This window comes from Limulus polyphemus, unplaced genomic scaffold (assembly GCF_000517525.1).
Source record: "Limulus polyphemus unplaced genomic scaffold, Limulus_polyphemus-2.1.2 Scaffold1874, whole genome shotgun sequence".
NCBI lineage: Eukaryota > Metazoa > Arthropoda > Merostomata > Xiphosura > Limulidae > Limulus > Limulus polyphemus.
In genome coordinates this window covers 57,872-66,653 of record NW_013667484.1, presented here as the reverse complement: position 1 = coordinate 66,653, position 8,782 = coordinate 57,872, and the positions used below count along the sequence as shown (strand labels likewise).

General features: G+C 35.2%; 1 protein-coding gene across 1 annotated transcript in view; it reads right to left on the bottom strand.

Annotated features, from left to right (window-relative positions):
* The window catches only part of LOC106465222 (adenylate cyclase type 2-like), a gene marked incomplete at its 3' end in the record, with an annotated part of 160,955 nt that extends 154,147 nt beyond the window's left edge, over nucleotides 1–6,808 (bottom strand). Inside the window, exon 1 of the mRNA XM_022393078.1 lies at nucleotides 6,687–6,808. The remainder of the gene's footprint in view (nucleotides 1–6,686) is intronic.
* Nucleotides 6,809–8,782: the final 1,974 nt, after the last annotated feature.

The following is an 8,782-nucleotide window of genomic DNA, read 5'->3' as shown; positions in this document are numbered from 1 at the left end:
GATTTCGAATTAAATTACTCTTTGGATGTCCCACCAAATACAAAGTATCACTTTCTGCGGACAGAAGTCCAGGTTTTGAGGTCGGAAGTGGTTTTTGTCTAGGACTGAGCTATTGTTTTTGGCGTTTAATATTCGCATAGAGAATCCATTTTTCATCACTGGTGACAACTCTGTCCAAACATGGTTCACGCGCCAGAAGAGACGAAGCAACGTTCTCACGTTGGAAACGATGATCATCGGAGAGTTCGTGAGGCACCCAAACACCTTCTTTATGGAGTTTTGCCATATTCCTTAGATGTTTACGTATTGTTTCATGAGACACGTGCAATTTCAGGGCCATTTCACGAGTGTGTTGCCTTGGGTTAGACTCAACAAGTGTCTTCAGAGAATCAATATCAATTCCAACATGTCTGCCCCTGCCATCACAGTTTTTAAGGTTAAAGTCACCTGAACGAAATTTGCTGAATCATCGTTTACACTTACGAACATTCAAAACATTTCCATAAACTTCTTTGGTATACTTTGTGGCTGCAGAGGCCTTGTTTTCCTTCTTGTATTCAAACAGCATTACATCCCGAATGTGTGTCTCGTCGTGTGCCATCACTGTAAGGGATTAGAGTATACTAAACTTTAAACATTATATAGGCTACACTAACGTGACGTTTAAGCGGTTCGTTTAACTATTATACGTTCTGTACGTTTTTTGGGGGTAGTTAATGAAAGTGATCCAAAACGCGACATTGCTTTCTTGACGACCTAATATACAGTTAAAATTATTTTAGTATATAACTCATCCACTATCTAGTTTGAATTATTTTAGTATATAACTCATCCATTATCTTGGTTAAATTATTTTAGTATATAACTCATCCACTATCTTGGTTAAATTATTTTAGTATATAACTCATCCACTATCTAGTTTAAATTATTTTAGTATATAACTTATCCATTATCTTGGTTAAATTATTTTAGTATATAACTCATCCATTATCTTGGTTAAATTATTTTAGTATCTAACTCATCCACTATCTCGGTTAAATTATTTTAGTATATGACTCATCCACTATCTTGGTTAAATTATTTTAGTATCTAAGTATTCTACTATCTAGGTTAAATTATTTTAGTATATAACTCCTCCACTATCTAGAACATAGTCCTAAATAGTAAAATAGTTATATATAAGTATGCATATATATATATGTTTATGTGTGTGTATGTACATAAAATAACCTAATTTAGTTAGAAGAAACGATATATACGGAAATAATCTAACTCAGCTACAACAAGAGTTATGTAATAAAATAATTTCGCTTGCTTTTTTTTTAATTCCTCACTCTGTCTTGCACTCTTCGTAAAATTTTTGATTTGCTCTGCAAAGATGTTTGCATCTGTTGCATCTGCTTAGCAAAGAGTTGGTTCATCTAGCTCTTTGTCACAGACAGTTGGTCTGTTTATCACTGCGTGAGCGTCTACTCAACCGAATGTTTAGGGAAGTGACCAACTACACTACGATAAATCAAAAACGCGTTGATTTCCTCTTTTCCGCACGACACTGAGCAACACGTTGTGGATGCCTATGGTGTCGAACTTAACTGTATTTTTAAAGTTAGAAGTGTCAACCGTACTGGCCAAATCAATCTCCTTAACCTAAGCAGTTGAAAACGTCCATTTGCATCTTTATGGCTTTGGTCGTATTTTCCTGTGCACGCTTTATATCCATTCCTTAAGCCCCTGTTACACTTCTGACAAAACTACTTGCATAAATAGACATAACAAAACTGATGACACAAATCTTATCTTTACTTTTTTGTGCTTTCACATGAAAATGTTAATAGTGTTGTAACTTGGCAACCGATTTTTAAACTAAAACATAGTTTACACTCAGAAGCCACATGTTGTGCTATCCTTATCGTTTAAGGAGAAAATATGCAAAGAACAATAAATCACATATTCATGGGCGGGTAAACATGAGAGGTATATTTCCTCGCGAACTGATATTTAAGTAAAAGGTAGATTTTACTTTAAACGCACGTTCTATCAATCTTATCACATATATTATGATACGAAGAATGTTTTTTTTTCTTTTTGTAATTCATATACAAAACGAAGGCTTCTGAGAAATGTCTTCAGATTATGGGTTATTAATCTAGAGGTTTTGTAATAAAGCACACGTGTCACGATACATAGCTTACATTGGCCATTTCCTGACCATATTAGGACGCATAAAGATGATTATGAATCTAATTAAGATACTAAAACAACAGTTTACGGACTACAACGCTAAAATATGGGGCTTTATTCTCCGCAATAGACAAAGCGCATACTCCATTGTGTAGCTTTGCGCTAAAAAAAGAGCAAAAGCTAAAAGGTTTATTCGTTTGTAGTTAAGCGCAAGCCTATACAATGGGCTTTATGTTCTGTGCCCATCACAGGTATTGAAATCCGGTTTTCAGCGTTATAATCCTGGGTATGCAATCTAAAAGGACTTGACCTTATCATGGGTGGAGGGACTATCAGTGAAAATGTTGCCGTATTACTGGTCTATCATGGGTGGAGGGACTATCAGTGAAAATGTTGCCGTATTACTGGTTACCAGTAATACCGCAACATTTTCACTGATAGTCCCTCCACCCATACTGCCAAATGAAGTTTGCGTTAGTAAAAACGCTGCCAATTTGTCAACACAAACGGTTAGACGTCGAGATGTGGTCAAAATATACAAGGATGTTCTACTTGACCGTTTTTTAAAGCTGTGACGGGAAACTTTGGCAATTCAGATACAGTCATTTGGTTGAAAGCACACCCACATAACGCGGATGAATCGTTTCCAACAGGCCAGCAAATTCGATCAAATGTCTCATTGGTTCATAGCGTTCATAAGAAGATAGTAAACTTCCTGCTGTGGAGATCTAACGCCTACTTTATCTATTTTATGAGTACAGTTTCTCCATTATATAAATCCAGTAGCTAATAAATCTTCCTAAACGTTTTAGTACTAAACACCTTTTCTGTTTCCATTAGCATACATATGCATGTTTTAAAATCAAAACAACATATAATACAATGTTACATTCAAATACATCCTAATTTAAACTTACATCTGTATCTGTCCCCCGGTACGTCTTCGGATTTACACTGCTAAAATCAGGAGTTCGATTGTCCTCGGTGAACACAGCAGATACTCTGATGTGGCTTTCTTATAGATAAACATACACACACACACACACATATCTGTATCTGTCCCCTGCTGGGACAGCGGTACGTCTTCGGATTTACACTGCTAAAATCAGGGGTTCGATTCTCCTTGGTGAACACAGCAGATACTCTGATGTGGCTTTCTTATAAATAAACATACACACACATACATCTGTATCTAGCGCCATCTGGTCGTTGATATTGTTCTGAAAAAAGATGACCTTCTCGGTATAGGTCCCATGTTTGGAATGTGATATCTTCATGACCAATAGCTGCATCAATAAGTAATCTTCATACCTTATGTTGATCTACAATTCACGTGTAAATCACTCGAATAAACAGTGTAATAAACATATCTGAACATCTGAAAAATGGCTCATTTTCTCACAAACCGGCTGTTAAAAGTCTTATACGTGTCTGATATTTTCACACTTGACCTATTACAGTACCTTCTACTCTGTACAGAACAACCAGAAATATAGGCTTATGAAAAACCGTGAACAGTTTCCCCAAACAATAATATTCTTTGAAGTAATAAGGTGTGAGGTTCTAAGACTTTGTAGCAAAACAATGATAGTTATACTTTAGTAAGTAGAGTGTATTACTGATGATTGAAGATCAAAGCTTGTACAAAAACACGCTGATAGTTATACTTTAGTAAGTAGAGTGTATTACTGATGATTGAAGATCACAGCTTGTACAAAAACACATTGATAGTTATACTTAAGTAAGTATAGTGTATTACTGAAGATTAAAGATCACGGCTTGTACACAAACACGTTGATAGCTATACTTTAGTAAGTAGAGTGTACTACTGATGATTAAAGATCACAGCTTGTACACAAACACGGTGATAGTTATAATTTACCAAGCAGAGTATATTACTGATGATTGAAGATCACGGCTTGTACACAATCACGGTGATAGTTATACTTTACTAAGTATGGTGTATTACTGATGATTTACACAAACACGGTGATAGTAATACTTTACCAAGTAGAGTATATTACTGATGATTGAAGATCACGGCTTGTACACAAACACATTAATAGTTATACTTAAGTAAGTATAGTGTATTACTGATGATTAAAGATCACGGCTTGTACACAAACACATTGATAGTTATACTTAAGTAAGTATAGTGTATTACTGATGATTAAAGATCACGGCTTGTACACAAACACATTGATAGTAATACTTTACCAAGTAGAGTGTACTACTGATGATTAAAGATCACAGCTTGTACACAAACACGTTTATAGTTATACTTTAGTAAGTATGGTGTATTACTGATGATGTACGCAAACACGGGGCCCGGTATGGCCAGGTGGTTAAAGCGCTCGTCTCGCAATCTGAGGGGCGCGGGTTCGAATCCTCATCCCATCAAACATGCTCGCTCTTTCAGCCGTGGGGGTGTTATAATGTGACGGTCAATCCCACTATTCGTTGATAAAAGAGTAGCCCAATAGTTAGCGGTGGGTGATGATGACTAGCTACATTCCCTCTAGTCTTACACTGCTAAATTAGGGACGGATAGCTCAGATAGCCCTCGTGTAGCTTTGCGCGAAATTCAAAACAAACCAAACCAATACACAAACACGGTGATAATTTGAATTGAGTTTAAAGAACACTGACGTAATATAAAAAATTATAAATCACTTCCAAAGCATCATTGACTGATCCATCTCGACTTCATTTTATTTCAAAAGTAGAAACTTACTAAATCACGTGTATTGAGTAAGACGCACGTGAGAAATAGCCTACACTACGGTGGGAATGACATATTCCGTCAGTACGAATAGCAAGTCAAAAATATGAGTTTGGGTTGCTTCAAATATTCAAGCTAGTTTTTTTTTTATTATTTTAGAGTTGGGCCTTGCGTAAAATGTTTGGCGAACGTTGGAATATAATTTTCTGTATACATGTACTCGTCGTTGCATTTAAGCTGTCCATCAGTGCGAATAGTGAAAGAGGGTCCTCATAATTAATGAAGGTATCACGTTCGATATGTAAAAATTATCTATTTCTAGAAGAGTACTTCGAATAAGTCTCTAGCTGTGTAATTAATAATAGTTAGCGACTTGTGGTGATTTGTATTGTCAGTAAAACTGTTATTGGTTGAAAATGGCAAGATTTATTAACGTTTTCGTATAACTCGGTCTACCACGTGGAAAGAAACTGACGTAGCCATGCTGAATTTTTGAAATCACATTTCACGGGACTGTGAAAAGCAGAAATAACAATAATTGTTTTTTTAGTTGTTACTGTTATATCCATAAGACGAAAACCGTTATAAATAGCTGATTTTCGAATTGAAATTCCTTGACTCTGAAAATAACCAAAATTATATATATATTTTTTTTTCGTTTTGTAACAGTTTTTTTAATCACACCTTTGTATAATATTTGCTTTATTTAATTCCACGTAATTCAAACAACGTCTGGTACCCTACTTATCATTCTTATAAGAGTTGATGGAACCCACATTTCTTAGGTTTAGAGGATTTTCATGTCAATTTTTATCGTGTATTTCTACGATTTTTTTTATTCTCCAAATTCCAGTACACAGCATATTCGCTCTGATCATGAAGCCCCCCCCAATGGCACAGCGTCATGTCTGCGGACTTATATCACTAAAAACCGGGTTTCGATACCCGTGGTGGGCAGAGCACAGATAGCTCATTTTGTAGCTTTGTGGTTAACTTCAAACATCAATGTTTTGGTAGTTAGGGCGCTCGACTTGCAACCAGAGGGTCGCAGCTTCGAATCCCCGTCATCAAACATGCTCGCCCTTTCAGTCCTGGGGGAGTTATATTGTTACGGTCAATTCCACTATTCGTAAGTGAAAGAGTAGTCCATGAGTTGGCGGTGGGTGGTGTTGACTAGCTGTCTTCCCTCTAGTCTATCACTGCTAGATTATGGACGGTTAGCGCAGATGACCGTCGTGTAGCTTTGCGGGAAATTCAAAACAAACCAAATCATGAAATATTATGTGAACAATCCCTATCTGGGTATAATAAGTATTATGTAACAAGTGTGACAGTAACAACTAAGTAACGACTGTTTTTCCATGCAGTTTTCGTCAAATATAATCAAAATCAAACGAATGTATGTCTGCGGACTTACAACGCTAGAAACCGGGTTTCGATACCCGTGATGGGCAGTGTACAGATAGCCCATTGTGTAGCTTTGTGCTTAATTATAAACAAACAAACTAGAAATTAGTGTGTTTTAAGCTTTAAAAGGTACTTTTCATGAAAAGCTAAATTGACCACTGATTTCAAGCCTCGAAATATTGAAAACATTTTTCCCCAAAATATAGCATAATATTGGAACTGTAGGTAAAGACTTTGAATGGTCTTGTAAGAATAAGACTCAAGTCGATGAGCTTAACTACTAGATCTTCCTTATTCAGGACTTATACTTAAAAAATGGTTAAAACTGAGATACCTGATTTCACGAAATTAATTTTAAATAAAATGTTTTTCTTACCATTAACAATGTTCTTTGTCGCAAATACAGGACAAGTGGATGGTGGCTGTTCTTGCACTGACCCGAAAGTGGACACGTCACGAGCGACACTGAAAGCTTGTTAAGAGCAGTACTTTAGTCGACGACTCGCTAGACCGAGTACAAATACATTTCACTGCCAGTCTGACCAGGTTGGTGTCTATTTCATAGAACTGCATCGTTAGATTTACACCTTCTCCTCTGAATCAACAGCGCCATCTGGATTATGTCACTTTAATGCCTCTCTCTGGCTCCTGCACGCCTTCTTATCACGAACTTCTGCTTCTAGGAGCATGTTCGAGAAGTTTAGCGTGAAGAAAAGGTTTATTTGTTGGTTTTGTTTTTTTTTTGTTTTTCGGAGAGAGTAGTACTCAATTCTCTCGCCTTTCTGATTTTCTGAATTTGGACAAAACAACCGATAACCGTATAATTTTTTGAAAAACAAAATCAAGTTTTTAGAAAAAAAACAACAATAATAACTGAAAAAAAGAAGTGTTTCAGCAGCAAATTTAAGTAAAATTCATTAGAAATTATTTACAAAGATAAACAAATAAAATGTTATGATTTAGCTGTTGTTAATAACGCATTTTGTTGTGCACATATTTAAAGAAATTTATTTTCACATATGATTACTTCAAGTCCTCCAGTGACTCAGTGGTAAGCTTGAAAGTTCCGGGTTCAAGTCCCATGTTTGGAAGTCAGGAGAAGTATTTGAACTATTGTAAAAGGAGTTTGAAGTTTTGCCCATTTCTTGCAGTGGAAGACAAAGTCTAATTTCTCAACCGATTATACTTTCGTGAAAACCTATACAGAAAAATGTTTTTACTTTGCGCATAAACGCACAATAATTATTTTAAACAAACTAATCACATAACTAAAATATTATAATTCCTGAAATCAGCTACTTTTAACTTCCTAAGCGGTAAGAAAAAGACTGAAAAAATCATTATATTTAGAATAAAAATATACCTTCAGGTACCTACCTCATCTGAAAACAGTTAAGTTGCTAATACAAGAAAAAATTCAAACATCTAATGAACTATTTTCCGTGCATTTACCATCGAAATCTCACGTTATTTAGACATCATGTAACCAAATGTATGTGGAAAAATTAAATACTTTAAAAAACTGAAATTTAAAAATTTGCAAGTGTTGTTCGTGATGCTTAGTTTCCACATTAAAAAGTATCATTATTTACACACACACACACAAAAACGTGTCACAAAATATTTTACATAGAAGCATTTGTTGATTAAGTGGAGTTCGTTAAAAAGATTGAATATATTTGTTGCCTGAAGTTTAAAACCAAGTGTTTCAATTTATGCACGCCCAACATTTATAATAACTGTAACACCTTGAGATTACAGAAAATACAGTGGTTCCAGTTCAAGATTTAATTATGTTTGATACGAAATTTAACGATTATACATGGAAAGCTCCGCCTATTTCGTGAACATCTGTATAGAATGTTATTTTCACTTTGATTCTGCATTATTTGTTGAAACCTCAATCTCATGTGTTTTCTATGGTGATGTTTATGTTGCTTTATGGCGCACCAGCAGACTTTTTATAAAAGAAGAGTGCCACAAAATTGAATAGCCTTTCCTTTACGAACATCTTTTTCAACACTCCACTCAATTCATTAACTTTCAATAGTCTTCGAAAGCCAGACTTTGTTCGCTATTTAAGTGACTTTCAATGCAAAATATTTTCTTTAAAGAAATTTAAAGGTGACAAAATGAAGTAGGTTTGTGACTGTTTATCATAACATGTAGTTTTCAAGTCTTGACGTCACTCATTAGCACTAAATTGAACTGTTTTTATACAAATGATACAATGAAATAACCACACATATACTACAACTTTCTGAACAAGCAGTTTTCAAGTCTAGACGTCACTCATTGTCAGTAAGTTGGACTGTTTTTATACAAATGATACAATGAAATAACCACATATACTACAACTTTCTGAACATGCAGTTTCAAGTCTTGACGTCACTCATTGTCATTGAGTTGGGCTGTTTTTATACAAATGATACAATGAAATAACCACATATACTACAACTTTCTGAACATGCA